We start from the raw sequence: 15,607 nt of genomic DNA, 5'->3' as shown, positions 1-15,607 counted from the left end.
GAGGGCATTTCCTCTCACAGACTGGGTTGCCAAAGCAGCTGCTCTAAGATTCCCCTTCTCTGTGGATCTTCCATACAGTGCGGCCCTGCTGCGCGTCCAGTAAAGGCTTCCTCAAGTGGCCCTGCCGCTCAGAACGTACTTCCTCCCTGCTCTGCTTCCGTGTCTCCACTGCAGCTTGCCCGCTCTCTCCAGGACCAACACTTTCCTCCCTGCTCCCAACTTTGGCCAGGCTGGTTTATCCTTCAAGGCCTGAGTAAGTCAGGACTCCTTTGGCTTCCCAGGAAAGAAACCTACTTCACATTGGCTTAAACTAGAAAAAAGAATGTATGGGCATAGAATTACCATATGACCCAGCAGTTCCACTGCTCGGCATATACACCAAAGAATTGAAAACAGGCGTTCAAACAAATACTTACATGTGACTGTGCACAGCATCATTACTCATAATCGCCAAAAGGTAGAAACAACCCAAATGTCCATCAGAATGGACAGACAGCACGTGGTATATTCCTTACAGTGGAATATTATTCATCCTTAAAAAGGAATGAAGTACAGGAACTTCCCTTGTGGTCCAGTGGTAAAGAATCTGTCCTGCAATGCAGGGGATGCTGGGTTCAATCGCTGGTGGGGGAGCTAAGATCCCACGTGCCACAGGGTAACTAAGCCTGCGTGCCACAACTGCTGAGCCCGTGCACTCTGGAGCCCTCGTGCCACAACTAGAGAGAGAAAACCCGCACACCACAACTAGAGAGAAGCCCACGCACTGCACCGAAGATCCTGCATGCTGCAACTAAGACCCAATGCAGCCAAAAATAAAAATAAATAAATAAATACCTTTTTAAGAAAAGGAATGAAGTACGTAAGCATTCTACAGTATGAGTAAACCTAGAAAACATCATGCTAAGTGAAAGAAACCAGATGCAAAATGTCACATGTTGTATGATTCCGCTTATATGAAACTTCCTGAGAGGAAAAGGGAAGAGGAAGTGATTGCTCGATGAGTACAGGGTTTCCTTTTGGGATGAGGAAAATGTCTTTGGAACTGGATAGATGCAATGGTTGCACGATATTGTGAATGTACTCAGTGCCACTGAGGTACACACTTTAAAATGGTTAATGGTTGATTTTATGTTATGCAAAATTTACCTTAATCAAAAAACCCCTGCAAAAACCACAATGCTAAAAAATAAAATCTAATGACAATTTGAGGGGGAGAAAAGACTTTTTTGTTGTAAACAAAAGCCCGAGATGGACCCTGCTGGCTTCAGACATGGCGAGGTCCCGGGGCTCCGCAAAGCTGTCAAGGTTTTGTCTCCATCTCTCAGCTCTGCATTCATCTCGGCAGCCCTCACAGGATGGGAGGAGAGGACCGCTGCCAGTTCTGGTGTCACATGATACTCAGCGAGCAAGAAAGACTTCTTCCTGGCCTGGACCCATCACCCCCACCAGGGTATGGAGACTTCTGACTGATCTGGCTCCAGTCATATGGTCACCTCTGAGGCCAGCCCAGGATGGGGGTCTTGGAGAAGGTGGGAGGTCGATGCCACCCAAAGTTCACAGGCTGAATGGGGTACTGTGGAGGGGAAGGTGATTCCCCCAGGGAAAGGAGGCTGGGTAGCAAAAGTAATTTCCATAGAGCCTTCACTGGCTTTCTTACCATGTTCCCTGGAAGATCCTTCCTTTTCGCCCTGCCCTGTGCCACGGCTCAGCTCTTTCCCAAAGCATCTCTGGCTGCTTGGCCCACTGGGACCTCCCTTGCCAGCAGCACTACACTCAAGAGCAGAATCCAGCCCTGTAGGTGGTTGTTTTAATTTGTTCAGTCTTTACAGAGAGCAACTTGGCACTGTGCACTAAAATGTGAATGTTCTTTTCTTTTGACCCTGAAGTTATACTTTTAGGAATATATACTAAGGAAAAATTCAGCAAGAGTGCAAAGATATATACACATAGGAATAGCCTCTGGGTAATTGTTGATAACAGTGAACATGGAATAACAAAAATGATCAACAGGAATGGGTTAAATACGAGTAAATTATGGTGAAGATGAATGAAGAACAGTCATGCAGCTGTTTAAAAGGATAACAAGTATCTCCATTTATTGACTTGACCATTAAATTTAATTTTTAAAAAACAGGATATAAAAAGGAAATATAGTGTGACCCCATATTTAAAAAATATAACCCTTGTAAATGAGAGAGGAGACCATAAGTTTCAGTCTCTATATGGACTTAACGCATAACTTAATGGCCCAAATTAATACAAAATAAATTCCATTATTTAATCGCATCTCCAGAAGAACGTTAAAAGGTCATAACCATATCAGCCCATCTCAGAAGCCCCGTCCTCCAGGCTGAATTCTCTACACCCTGTAGCTGCTCCAGAGCCTGGAATGTGCTATAATCTGAACACTCTACTGAACTCTAGTCCAGAAGGCTCTTCCCTACTCTGGACCTCGGTCTGTCCCACTGCATTCCTTTATTATGTAGATCAGTTTAGTTCTTCTCAGCAAGTGATAATTCTTCTCTCTCGAAGAGAGAACTGAGGGGAAACCAAATAGGCAAATTCAGGATTTTCTTCAGTGGGCAGGGGGAGGAAGAAGGAGAAGACACCCTGATGTTAATAATTGTGTCTCCTGTAAAAACATGTATCTGCATGCATAGAAAACAGTCTGGGAAAAATACACACAAATGATATCACTGGATGGTGGGATTAATAGGTGATTTTTTGCTCTTTTCTTTATACTTTTGGTCTGAATTTCCTTTTATAGAGCATGTTCTGGTTTTATATTCAGAAAGCTTTTTTTTTTTTTTTTGAAGATGGCTTCATGCTGTGAAATATTTTTTTATTCTTTTTTTTTTCAATATCCAGCAAAGGATAAAGAAAATTGAGACCCCGAGTGCATCCTCAACACAGGATGATTTCTCTTTTTCTCTTTAATTTTCGAATTTTTAAAAACTAACCGTCCCTTCACATATTACGAGAAATATGAATAAAAGAACATTCCTCAGTAGGTTTATAAATTTTACCTATAACATGCTACTGTGTAGATGCATTTAAAATAAAGCAGGCTGGGACTTCCCTGGTGGTCCAGTGGAAGGACTTGGTGCTTTCACTGCCAAAGGCACAGTTTCAATCCCTGGTCAGGGAACTAAGACCCAGCAAGCTGCTTGGTGAGGCCAAAAATATATTTTTTTAAATAAATAAATAAATAAATAATTTAATTAAATAAAGCAGGCTGAGCCTGTCGTGTAAGGATTGAGCAAGTCCTGAGGGCAAAGGTCAGTCCTGCCACAGCCTGGGGCCTTCCTCAGCAGCTGCCCCTACAAACTGCCCTTCTTCAAACGGAAGCTGACTCCTGTAGACTGGCCACTGTGGTTGCACTGGAGTTTTCAGAGCCCCTTGTGAGAGCCTCCAGAGTGACCTTGGCGTTGTGTGAAGCCAAGCGGGAACTCTCCCCTGTGCAGACGTGCTGTGTGAGAGCGCTGCTGTCTGAGCAGGGTAAAAATGAGCCTGCTGCCAGCTTTCCTCTTCCTGCTGGGTCCCTCCCTGGCTCCTCTGCCACCTCCCCTAGGTCCTCTCTGGCCAGCTCAAGTTCTGGGTCTGGGCCAGGTGGGGAGAAAACATTTGGCTCAGCCCCTTTTTTGTCAGGAGTCCAACATTACCAGGGGTCTTGCCTGGTTTCAAGTATTTACCAGTGCCTTGCCTTGCTCCTTAGTCAAGTTTCTAGCCAGGATTTCTTGGCTCTGGGAAAGACTGAGTGCCTGTCAGAGCCTCCTAGGCCTGAGTTTCATTTGCAGCTGCCTGGCTTTCACTGGGTGACAGTCTGGCCCTCTCCAGTCAGCCCATTCCCTTCTGCTTGGCCAGCAGAAGAGGCCCTTTGTGTCATCGTCCTGGGGCTTGGGAGGGAGAAGGCTCCTAATTTCTGTCCCCAGCCTGGTGTCCTGGGTTTACTGCAGCTCCAGCTCAGGCTCGCGGGTGGAAGTGCCTTCCAAGAGCAAGCAGTTCCTGCCTCTAGCAAAGGCAAATGCCAACCCCAAACAGCCCTGGCCCTGGACTGTTTCTAAGTCAGACTGGGACCTGTTCAGCACCTGGCACTCTCCTGCTAGAAATTTCCAGCTGTTCTGATCTTTCACACAGGGCTTGGAAAGACTGAAAAGGTCTGGAAGCAAATGAATTCAGGAAGCCTGCAGAACATCAGGCCTGGGCTGGTGGGTGCCTCTTCCCCTCCCTGCTAAGGACCCCCTCTCAGACTCCCTGACCACATCCTGCCTTTGGATCCACCTGGGGCAGAGGGCCTGATGGGGTGCAGGGCCCTGGAGTCCAAGTGCCAGGGAAGAGGGAGCAGTTTACCATGTGACACTGTGCCCTGGCAAGGTGCTCGAGGGTTGCCAGCCCAGTGCGGGAAAGGGTGTGAGCCAAGGGCACAGGTTCCAGAACCTACTTGGGAGTCTGTTCAGGAGCTGGACATGGAAGCGAAGATTCAGGGAACCCCTGATGTGTCCTCAACACCATAGGTGACCCATGTCCTGCCGTGATGCAGGAAAGCTACGTTAAAACAATGCATCCTTGACAAAGACTTCCTCTCTTCCTTTTTTTCAGACTATAATGTATTTCCTGAGCTCTCCTTTGCTTTTTTTAAGGTACCAAGATCAAAGGTATACAGAAAAATACTCGACTATTTGTAGTCTGTGGCAGGTAACTGTCAGGAGTATGTAGTCCTAATCACTGGAGGAGGAAAAAGGCATCGTTGGTGGGTGTTTCCTCTTTATACTTCTTCCACTCTAGTAAGTGAACAGGAGATAAAACAGGCAGTTGGAACGGTGCCTGTGCTGCATCCTTCCAATCCAGCATTTATTTCCTGCCCCCTTCGCTGGGGGCTGCGAAACCCCACAAGCCAACTTGTGCCTTGGGAGTGAGGAGCTGCAGGAAATGCCCAGACTGGGGTGTTAAGGAAAGTTGTGTCAGGCTCTTTCCTTGAACCCAGGGAATCCACAGGATGGTGGGTGGGACCCGGATGGTGGGCAGGAGGAGCTGTAGTCCCCCACCCGCTGCAGGACCCGTGGCGACAGGTCATAATGACCTGTCTTCTGGCGAATACAGGAGGACTTGGGCACCCATCGCCTGCGTGCGTCCTCACACCGCCCCACTCCGAGGCGGAAGGGACCAGCCTCAACCACAGATGAAGAAAGTGAGGCTCAGAGATTCCACGACTGCCCGAGGTCTCTCAGCCTGTCAGACGCCCAAGAACCAAGTGTCCTGACTCCCCGGGGTGCGGATGGGGGATCCCGGCTTGGCCCTCTGGGTGCGGGGCTGCGCCGACCCGCCCAGTCCTTGGCCTGGAACTGGGCGTGGCCTTGGCCTCCCGGGCTCAGGTCGGGGCAGAGGGCGGGTGTGTCCGGGCTGGGCCGGGAGGACGGCAGGGCACGCAGAGCACGGAGAGCACAGGCCGGGAGCTGGAGCCGGAGGCCAGGCTCGCAGCCGGGCAGGCCTCAGCGCCTGGTGCCCCAGCCCGGCCGGGTGGCGCCGGGAGGGCCCCCGCGGCTCCCGGCGGAGGCTCGGGCCCCTGCCATTGGCCGCGAGCTCCGGGTCGGGAGGGGGAGCGGGCCCAGGCGTCGGGTTACTTGGATCGAGCGGCTGCGGCTGCGGCTGCGGCTGCGGGAGGGGGAGGGGCGGCCGCAGCAGCTGGCCCGGGTGGGGGCGGGGGCGGGGGCTTCGGGCAAAAGCCCCCCCCCCCGCTCCCCCGGGACTGGCCCCTTTCTTGGCCTTAAAGGGAAACCATTACCGCCTTTGTATCCAACTCCAGCAACAAACATTTGTGAAGGCCCATTACTTGTCAGGTGCTGTGCTGGACGGGAGAGCGTGCAAAATGGCATAGCTGGGGTTCTGCCCAAACTTGCCTCTAATTGAGGAAATAAGAAATCCACACGGAAGAAGAACGCTGAAGACACCAGGAAGTAGATGATAAGGCGTAACAGAAACATGAGCAACCAGAGTTTTGAGGGTTCCTGGAAAAGGAAGTCTACCCTCCAGGCCAGGGTAATCTGGGAAGCTTCCCCAAGAGGGCCAGGTGCGGCTGCCCTGACACCTTCCCCGCGGGCGGGGGGTCACCAATGGCTGGGGAGAGCCCACCCGGCATGCCTCAGGGCCACTGGCCTCGGCCCCATCCCCAGCAGACACGATGAATGTCCCCTAGCCACCCCCAGCCCAGCCCTCCCTGCCTTCCCACGCTCTCCCCGGCCTCCACTCTCCATCTTCTCCAAGGCTGGGACCCTCACTTCCTTCCTCCTGAAGCCCGCTTGACCCCTGAGGACACTGCTGCTCCACTGCCCTCTCCAGCAGAGGCTCTTTTCTCCTCAGGCCACGCTTCAGGGCCAGGAGATGTCTCCTCACTCACCACTGAAGCTTCCAATTAGGTTTGTATTCTTCCTTCAAAAACCCGGCTCTTTGGAATATATGTCAACAGAGCTTGTCACCCAGCACTTCTCATTAGTGTCACCTGATTATCCTTCTGGTTACTTCCTCTGTCCCTTGATGATTTCAGCACCGGGCTCTTCCTCCTCCACTGTCATCACCCTTGGTTACCTCAGCATCAATGCTGATGACCCACCCAACACTGCAACCCCTAAGTCTCTCAACTACCTTAGTCCTAGCGGTAGGTCTCTTGCCCCACCCTCACCTCCTGGTCGTACCCTAGACCTGGGAACCATGAGTATCTACGCCATCTCTAAAATCCCATTCAAAGATCCCACTAGCTGCCAGCTCACTCCTTCCACTCTACCAGCTCTCCCTGCGCCCGCCCCCCCCCCCCCCCCCAGACCTCCAGTCCATCACTCTACTGTTTTTTGTTTTGTTTTGTTTTTTTCACTATTTATCTCCCTTCAGGTCTTCACTTACCAGCTAGCTGAGATCCCATGATCAGGCACAGGAAATCTCCCTTGCAAACACTCTTAACTCCTTACACGGGTCTCTCTCCATCATATTCACCTGGTGAAAACCCAGTGGTTAAATCAAAACTGCTTACTTCACACCTGCAACCGACTGGTTGAACACTGCTGAAGAAAATTACCCAGCTACTCTGGATGGACTCACATCAAATTTATGACCATATGTTTCCAATGGGCATTTGAACTGCTGGACAATCCTACTACCGTTTCTTAGAAAATTCCTTTTCCCTCTCCACCGTGCAGCAATTGCACGCTTTCTCCTTTTCTGCATATTTTCAACACTCCTTCCTCTTTCACTCTCAGTCTGGCCTCAGACTATCCTTCAAAGAGAAAATATGTACAAACAGACCAACTGCCTGCTCTTCCTCCCACCAAAGCCACCAGAATGCCTGCAGCTCCACGTTCCCCCCGCCCATCTGTGGCCAATCCCTCCATCTGTGCCCTGGGCCCCTTCCCCTTTCACCAGCGCAAGTATTCCCTTCCTTTCATGCATCATCAATTTCTTCCTCTCTGCTCTATTCTCCTCACTGAAGTCAAACAGGACCTAATATCCCTCAATTTAAACACATATTAGCCTTAGCTGGTTTCCTACCGCATCATTTTTCTGCCACTCTGCAAGCAAATGTTCCTGGGAGAGTTGTTTATATACTCACACTTCTCTTCCTCACCTCCCTCTCACCTCCACCCACTCCAGCTGGGCTTTTATCCTTACCATTCCCTTGTAATAGCTCTTATGAGGATGCCAGTGACTGATATCTTGACTAGATTAGTGGCTAGTTCACGGTCCCAATTTCATCTGGTATCCCAGTGACATGTTTGACCTCTCCATGGTGATTGAATTATTGGTCCTAATTCTTGTCACTCCTCCCTGTGTTCTTATCCTATGTGACTTCACAGTCCCTCTTTGCACTACAGGTGGAGTATATGTTCTTGCTCCTTGACTTTGGACATGGCTATGTGACCCATCTGGCCAATGGAATGTAGGAGGAAGTCACGTGGTACAATTTTAAGCCTAGGCCTTAGGAGGCATTTCCACCTGTCTATTTGTGCCAGTATTATCAGCAGGGCATAATTTGCCCTAATTGGCCTACCTGTATAAGGATGATGCGGGATGTGTATCTAGAGCAGACTCAGACCCAGCCAAGGCCAGCCTCGCCCAGATGACCTCCAGCTGACTCCCACATGTGTGAGTAAAATATTTACTGTTATATGCCATTGAGATTTTGTAGTTGTTTGTTACCTAGCAATAGATGACTGACACATCCTCCTTTGTGAAATACTTCCTTTGCTTAGTTTCCTTAGAATCACCATCCTTTGGTTTTCTTCCCAACTTCACAGGTCGTTTGTCTCAGTCTCTCTTGCTCACTTTTCCTCTACCAGATCTCTAAAGTTGGAGTGGCTTCAGTCTCATCCTTCTCTCTTCTAGCTTTACTTTTCCCCTAAGTGGAATTACCCAGGCCCATGGCTTTGAATACCATCTATATGCTAGATCTCAAATTTAAATCTGAAGGCGAGATGCCCCTGAACTCCAAACTCAAACCTGTCTACACATATCCACCTGACATCTGATAGGTCTTGGCATGGCCAAAACAGAACTGCTGATCTACCCTTCCCCCCACCCCCAACATGGCATCCTTCTACCCAGTTATCTTAAAAATGGAGGTGTCATCCTTGACTCTTCTTTTCTGTCATAGGTCCAGAGACCTCCCTATCTCCATAGCCACAACGCTGCCTTTACCTCCTCTTGTCAGGATGTCTGCAACCACATCTTCACCATTCTCCTCTGCTCCTAATCCCTGCTCTGCTAAGCAGCCAGAGTGATCTTTCTAAAGGGTAAGTGGAATCTCTTCTCTCCTGGCTTAAAATCCTTCAAAGTTTTCCCACTGCAACTAAAATAAAACCCACACTCCTAGGTTTGACCCATGAGGACATGATGGTCTAATCCTTGCCTATGTCTCAAGAGCCCTTGAAATCTCCGTGTTCACATTGCTCCAGTGACAGTGGCCTTCATGGTGTCTTCTGAATTTAATGGAGTGCATTCCTGCCTCAGGGCTTTTGCACTTACTGTCCCTTCTGCTTGGAGCCCTCTTCCTGCCCAGAAGGTCTCAAAGAGGCCTTTCCTGGCTAAATAAAGCAGCACCCACTAACCCCACTCTCACCCCCACCACAACTCTATCAGGTAGCTACCTATCAACATGTGAAATTGTCGGGCTTTATTCCCTCTCATTAAGCCAAAAAATCTTTAAGGGCAGGCATTTGTCTTAGTCTCTGGTATATTACTAGGAGATATATGCCTTTCACATAGGGGGCTCTCAGTAAATGCATGTTGACTGACTGAGGCCAGAACTGAATGGAGAAGGAAGTGACCAGCTAGATGGCCAGGAAGGCAACTGCAGGACCAGAGATAGGAAGGCTGGAGAATTCAAGATATACCAAGGAACCCTGAGGAGCCAGGCTAGCTACAGGGGAGGATGCACCTGGGGAGTGGGAGAAGAAAAGTCTTCATGGAGACTTCCCTGGTGGCACAGCAGTTAAAGACTCCAAGCTCCCAATGCAGGGGACCCGGGTTCTATTCCTGGTCAGGCAACAAGATCCCACACGCATGCCACAACTAAGGAGCAGGTGAGTCGCAACTAAGGAGCCCGCCTGTTGCAACTAAGACCCGGCGCAACCAAATAAATAAAGTAAAAAATAAAAAAGTCTGCGTGGTGTGAGGGCTTGAATGGTGTCACTCCAAGCTCTATGAATTAGTGGGTGCTGCTGACAATTAGGACGCAAAGACATGATATGTTCAAAGCAAAGATTTTAAGATGATTAATATGGTTGAAGGGTTTACATTTCTGAGTGTCCTTAACTAAGTGCTGTCCCATGGGAGCACAGAATTTTAGAAGACAAAACATCTAGAAGAATCTGGGAGCCCAGGGGAGTTGGAGATCTGTCCCCTTGGGCTGAGATGCAAGAAAAACCCATTATCTAACCTTTTAGGGACAAATATTGAGCTCCCAGTTTTGGAAAGTCTCCCTGGGTAATTAAAGGTTTGCTGAGCTGCACAGCAGGCACTCATACACATGTGTTAACGAGCTGGTGCCCCGTGCCTCTGGCTTCCTTACACCTTCCCCCAACACACACACACACACACACACAGCCAAAGTGCTTTTTCTCACACACACACACACACACACACACACACACACACACACACACACACACACAGTGCTTTTTTTCACCCTGAGACTGAACACAGCTTCACCAGGCCCCCACCCCGCGGATACACCCCAGACCCAGCTCCTTGCCTTCCCAGCCCCCTCCACCCAATTCCATTGTCAGAGCGGAACAAAAGGCCCAAGGCATCCTGGGTTAAAGGATTTTAACTCTGCCAATCCCAGGAGGCTCCAACGAGAAGCAGCTTCCTGCAGGAGAAAAGTGACTGAGAAATCTCCCCAGGGGACGAGATTTTTTTCCCCTTCGTCTGTAAAACAGAACCTAGACGTCTATCAGACAATCCCCCACCCCCACCCCCAGGCTGCCACCCCAGCCCCCACCCCCGGATCAGCAGCTTTCTCTCCTACAGACCTCCCCGCCGCCCAGCGCATCTTTAGGTCTCTTCGCTGGTGCCTTCTGTGTGTGGCGGTCAGGCTTCCACCCAAGAGCGGGGGGCCGTCTCCGCCACCCCCATCAGACTGGACCCTCCCTCGGCTCCGCTCCTAGTCCTCCGGCCCCAGCCTCCTCGCCTTCACCCTGTGCGGGCACTGCCGTCCCGAGCACCCGGATCGCCTCCCCCGCCCGGGGCCAGGCGGGAAGCCGGGGCCCGCCGCCCGCTCGGGGCCGCCGGTGGCTCCTCCGCGGTCCCGCGCGGCGCCCTCGTCGGCCACCAGCTCCTGAACGTGGCCGGAAACGGACCCGTCCTCTGGAGCAGAGAGCTGCGGGCTTGTTGGTCGCTCGCAAGAGCGTCCCCAGGGCCGAGGTTCGGGGTGCGTGCGTCCACGTGCGCCCTGTCCTCACCGGCGAGTAGCGTCTGGAGGGCCCTCGCTGACCGCTCTGCCCCAGTCCCCGAGGTTTCTAGAACAAAACTGCATTTGGTGTCAAACCCCTTTTGCTCACCCTGGAACTAAAGTTAAGTATGCATTTTGTTGTTGTTGTTGAGTTTTTCACGTAGACGAGATACCGGGTAAACTAGAAACACGTTTGGGAAAGGAGTGAGTAATCGGTGCTGGCATTTAAACAACACACACATGCCCACGCCAGGCCACACGCCCGGGCGGCCGCGGCGCGCCCGGCGACCGGGCCGCGCCCTCTGGCGGCCGCGCGGCGGATCGGCCGCCCCCACCCCCAGGCTCCGGAGCCGAGAGAGCCGCTTCCCCAAGTCTGAGAAACGCTGGGACAACTTGGGAGGAAGCGAAATCAAGGTGTGCGACGCCGAGGTCCTGGGAGACGCTTTCTGAGGTTCTGGGGCTAGTGCCCAGGCCAGTAGCCCTGGGAAGGGGCCAACATAAAAAAGCAAAACGAAACAAAAAAAACCTCGTACTCTCAATGGCTGCCTGAAATTCTATGAATACAGCATCATCCCTAACCTGACGGTTGGTTTTAACTCTCTTTAAAATTCAAACGCCTCAAGGAAGGGTAATCCTTAAAACAAGGGCCGGCGGCAGGCTATGTCAAAAAATCACCAATGTCATCACCAAAAGGCATGATTATACCATAATATGTAAATTTTATGTGGTGGCATTTAATAAGCATTGAATCTTTTTGTCCCCCTATTTTTATCGCACGGGGCATCCTTTTGTCCTCTGAATAGCAGCGTTGTTTTAGGCTGCCCCACTCCCAGTGACCATTCCTTCTGTTTCAATTTGCCCCAAGTTTTCCTGTTCCTCTTACATCCTAAATGTGCCTCCCCTTTCCCTGCTTCTTTCTTACAGCTGCTGCTTGAGTTTAGGCTCACACAGCGTATTGTCTGGATCAGGGCTACTCCAGCGGGGGCAGCTGGAGCCCGTCCAGGGCACCCGGGATCCCAGGTCCACAGGACTGTCTTGGGTTCTGTCTCTGCTCAACGTGCAGCACCAGCTGCGTCTGCCAAGAGGCGGCCACCTCCAGCTGACAGCAGACGCCCTCCCACAGGAGCAGAGTACGCCTGCCTCAGCCTCCTCTCTAGCCGGGAGTTTCTCTCCAGAAGAGTATGGCCCCTCCTCCATCTGGTGCAAGCCGGAAGAGGTGAGGGTGCTGGGTGTCTGAGGAACCGGGCAGGTGCTCCCCCGGCCCCCACTGTTTTCTTCTGAATCTCTCTTCCCTGCCTGAAGGGTTTCCACTTACCCATACTGTCTGGTGGGAATTCCTCCAACTTCATACCTTCCTCCTCTTTGAGGTATTTTCTGCTGTATTTATTGCTACACAAGCCACCCACGTGGCTTAAAACAAGAAACAGGTATTTATTGGCTCCTGACTCGGGGTCTGCGGGGCCCGTGTATGTGTCTGCGGGGAGCTGGCAGGTCGCTGGATGGGTTAGGACAGCTTCATCCGCACATCTGGCAGGCTGTCAGCCGGGGTGAAAGGGCGATGGGGCCGTGTCCCCCCGCACCCAGCAGGCAAGCCTATCCCAGGCTGCTTGCTGTAGCAGTGGGGTTCCAGGAATGTGAGGAGCAGAAGCCACAAGGCTTCTTGAGGCCTGGGCTGGGAACCGGCCACCCTGGCTCCCTCCACATTCTCTTGGTCAAAGCGAATCACGAGGCTGGGCCAAACTCAAGAGGTGGGGAAACGGGCTTCAGCTGCTGGTGGAAGGCACTGCAAAGTATTGTTGCTGGTTTTGCAATCCGCATCCTGGCCCTCTTCTTCCTTGGACACGCTACGGATAAGTAAACACGACAAGATAGTAAGTCCCTAACCCTCCCCTCGGACGTTCAGCAGAGCACAGCAGTCAACGTGCCTGGGTTCAGGCCTTGGCTCCACATCTACCAAACGCAGGAAAGTTACCTTACCTCTCAGGGTCTCGGTTTCCTAATCCGTGAAAGTGGGAGTTGTTGTAAATATTAAATAAGTGAATCCACGTTAAGTACTTACGCACTGTCTGGCGCACTGTAAGTGTCCAATAAATACTGGCTATCGTGCCATGAGGGGACTGCTGGCTGCCCACCAGGACTGCTGAGGCCACCAGCGCCGTCTTCCGCAGCTGCCCCAAAGCCCCCTCCCGACACTGCTGCCACCGGCGCTCCCAGCTGCCAGCTCTGCTGACGACGCCTGGTGTTTCCAGGGCCCCACTGAGATGCCAGGGAAATGGCCCTGCCCGTTTTTACCAGCTCCTTCAGTGAAGCCCATCTCTCTAGAGCTGCTACAAAAAGGGCTCTGAAGTCAGACCTGAGGTTTGCTTCCAGCTCTTCTTCCTGAGAGATTTAGACAAGCTGATTCATCCCTCTGAGTTTCAGTTTCTTCATCTGTAAAATGGAGGCAACAGCACTGCCTCCTACAGAACATATGAGGCATACTATGAAGAACCTTAAGAGCCTGTGCTTAAAAAATGCTGTCACTCCCAGGACCACAACCATGTTGTCCCTGAAATTGCCGCTCCCGTAGGTGCTGAGAAGTTGCCATGGATGAATCCTTTTTCCCAGAAATATCCTTAGTCAGTCCTAGCGCCCTCCCTCCCGCAGTCTACTGAGATGGGCCAGGATCCTGGGGAGCAGGCTGAGCTCTCCCTGCAGCTGCTCTTAGTGTCTGGTCCCTCCACTCTGCTTCCTGAGGCCTGACCCACGTGCCATTTTCAACAGTGTCTCTGATACCTAGCAGACGACTTGGCATGGTAGGTGCTCAATAAATACCTGATGAAAAAAAGAAGGAATGGATGAGGATGTGAGAGAGGAAAGACTTTCCCTCTACCCTTCTAGGCTGGATAGCTGGGTCTATGAAATAAACTTACAACAGGCAGGTTAACAGGAGAAAAGGTATACACATTTCTTGATTTTTAACATTACGTGGACAAGGACATCACAGGAGAAAAAGTAAGTACCCAGAAAGGAGATGAGATTTGAGAGCTTATATACGTTCTTTACAGGGAAGGGGCAATTGAAGGGCAAGATAAATGGGGCTTTTGAAGAATAGATAGGAGATATGAGAGTTTGTGACAAAGTTTGTCTGGGTGTGGTGTGGACTTCTTGTGTCCTCTCCTGTGACAATCTCCTGAGGTTGGTGAAACTCCCAGGGAGGGGATTTATGACAATTGAGTTCCTTTTGGAGGATCTGTTTTAGGTAGATAAAGGGAGTTTGGAGAAAGCCTCTCCCTGCCTTTGCTGTTTTTTAAGTGCCTTCAGCTCAAAATAATCAAAATAACAAAGTAGCATATTTGTCCTGAACTCCTGTGGGAATTTCAGTTCAAGGACTTCTGATCATTTTTCTTTTCCTCCAGTGAACCTATCTTTTTTTGGATGACTTCCAAGCTAGGTCAACCCACTAGGGCAGAAGGGAAGATGTTCCCAAGAACTGGGAGTCAGGTGGCGCTCCTCAGCCTGGCTGCCAGTTGGAATCACTGGGGAAGCCCAGGCCCACCCAGGGCCGCAGGTGTAATTGGCATGGGGTCCGCCTTGCTGTCCAGAACTGGGAGTTAGCCCTGATTTGTGCACGTTCTTCGTTTTCATCAAGTCTCCCCCAGGATCGAGTCTTCCCAAACTGGCGGTGAAGAGCCCCAGATTCCGCTGATGGTTCCCACAGAGTTCAGACCACAGTAGAAAATGAATTAGACTGCCCAGAGGTTAAAGAGGACACCATAAAGCCCATTCCATTCCTAAGTGTGCTTTTGTGTGTACCTAGACACAATTAGAAAAAAAAAAGAAAAGCCACTCATTGCAACGTGATGCTTTAAGCAATTCATGCAATGAGTTAATATTCACTAATGTCTGCCAGGCAGAGTAAATGTAAAAGCCAGGGACAAAGGCAGAGAGTGAGGATGAGGATGAGGACGAGGATGAGGATGAGGACGAGGATGTGGTTGGCTGCAGAGTAGCTCCTGGGCCATGGACTGTCCTGAGGGAGCCAGGGTCCAGAAGTCCTGTTAGGGAATGAGTGAGCCAGTCAGGCAGGTGGCCATTCTCACCAGGGGCCTGGGGAGGGTGTGGGTGGAGGGGGAGCAGCAGCTCCTTGTGTGGTGATGCAACTGAAATATCCTCTGCAGAACTGGAGGAGAAGGCGGGAGCGGGGCTCCTGGTGTGAAGAATGCTGAGTTCGTGAGTCTGCCCCCGCTTTCCCCTGCCTGCTGCACCTTTAACCTGGCTCTTCTGAAAGATGGATGCGTGTGCATCCACAAACACTTCGACCCACGCCCTCCTAGAGTGATGGTAGTAAAGTGCGGGGTCGGCGACTGGGCCTTGCTTGGAGCCCGGCTGCAGTTTGAGAAGATGAGGATCTTCTTGGAACGCATCATTCTGGGACTTTGGGGGTGGGGTAGGGGTGGAGACTCACCTTCATCAAATGAGACTTGTAAACCCCGGATTTTAAATTTCAGTTCCCAGAAAGGGGTCTGACTGTTGAAAGGATAAGGGAAGTGAGGTGAAAGTTGCACTGATTCTGAGTTGGGCCCTAAAATCTCTTTGTGACACCCTGAAACACACAGGCTGCACAAACCCTTGAGGCAGAGGCTACTCCTGGGCCACTTGCAGCAGCATGAACTGGGCTGCTTGTTCAGA

General features: G+C 51.1%; 1 long non-coding RNA gene across 2 annotated transcripts; it reads left to right on the top strand.

Moving 5' to 3' along the window:
* The first annotated feature begins 5,690 nt into the window (after positions 1–5,690).
* On the top strand, positions 5,691–15,266 carry LOC130856383 (uncharacterized). 2 transcript variants are annotated; one of them, XR_009054567.1, is made up of 5 exons: positions 5,691–6,036; positions 6,358–6,413; positions 8,639–8,777; positions 11,861–12,152; positions 15,097–15,266. It is a non-coding gene; the product is annotated as an uncharacterized LOC130856383 (long non-coding RNA). The 2 variants fall into 2 exon arrangements; XR_009054566.1 differs by lacking the exon at positions 15,097–15,266 and having other exon boundaries at positions 11,861–12,365.
* Positions 15,267–15,607: the final 341 nt, after the last annotated feature.

Source organism: Hippopotamus amphibius, chromosome 7 (assembly GCF_030028045.1).
Source record: "Hippopotamus amphibius kiboko isolate mHipAmp2 chromosome 7, mHipAmp2.hap2, whole genome shotgun sequence".
Lineage (NCBI taxonomy): Eukaryota > Metazoa > Chordata > Mammalia > Artiodactyla > Hippopotamidae > Hippopotamus > Hippopotamus amphibius.
Note: the sequence above shows the minus strand (reverse complement) of the source record. Positions and strands in the feature narration are given on the sequence as shown.